Raw genomic sequence first — 521 nt, forward strand, 5'->3', positions numbered from 1 at the left:
TAATGATTGAATTTTTGGTTGTGTATTTTTATCATTAATCATCATCTTCTTTATTTATTCTATATATTATCCTTGAATGTTAATTTACTTGCATCTTTTACTCCCTGTATCACCCAGGAGGCTCTGCGGATCACGGACTCGAAATCAGTGCCTTGAGGCGTTTAAAAGCTACACCTCACCAATTTTAGTTCATGGACCAAAAGCTCAATGACGACTATGTCACTACCTTCATGTGAGCTCTTCATAAGAGGTTTTCTCCTGTGTATTAATTACATGAAGATACATGTAAAACCATGGTAGGGGAGTCGTGCAGTGTTGCCCATGCAAGGCTTGTCACACAATATTGACCAGGGGAAAGGGGAAAGAGTCCTGTAACTTTTAAATGGTTCTAAGGACCAGGATGACATCGCCATAACGAGGGTCATTCAAAGAGGACATTACAAACGATCGTCAAACTCGTTCAATAAAAACACCTCACTAAAGGGTATCACGAACTACTTGGCACACATAAACAATAGTTC

General features: G+C 39.2%; 1 protein-coding gene across 1 annotated transcript in view; it reads right to left on the bottom strand.

The window, feature by feature from the left end:
• The window catches only part of LOC119586145, a 28,580-nt gene that overhangs the window by 20,438 nt on the left and 7,621 nt on the right, over positions 1–521 (bottom strand). The window lies entirely within an intron of this gene.

The sequence above is a fragment of the Penaeus monodon genome, chromosome 21, assembly GCF_015228065.2.
Source record: "Penaeus monodon isolate SGIC_2016 chromosome 21, NSTDA_Pmon_1, whole genome shotgun sequence".
Classification (NCBI taxonomy): Eukaryota; Metazoa; Arthropoda; class Malacostraca; order Decapoda; family Penaeidae; genus Penaeus; species Penaeus monodon.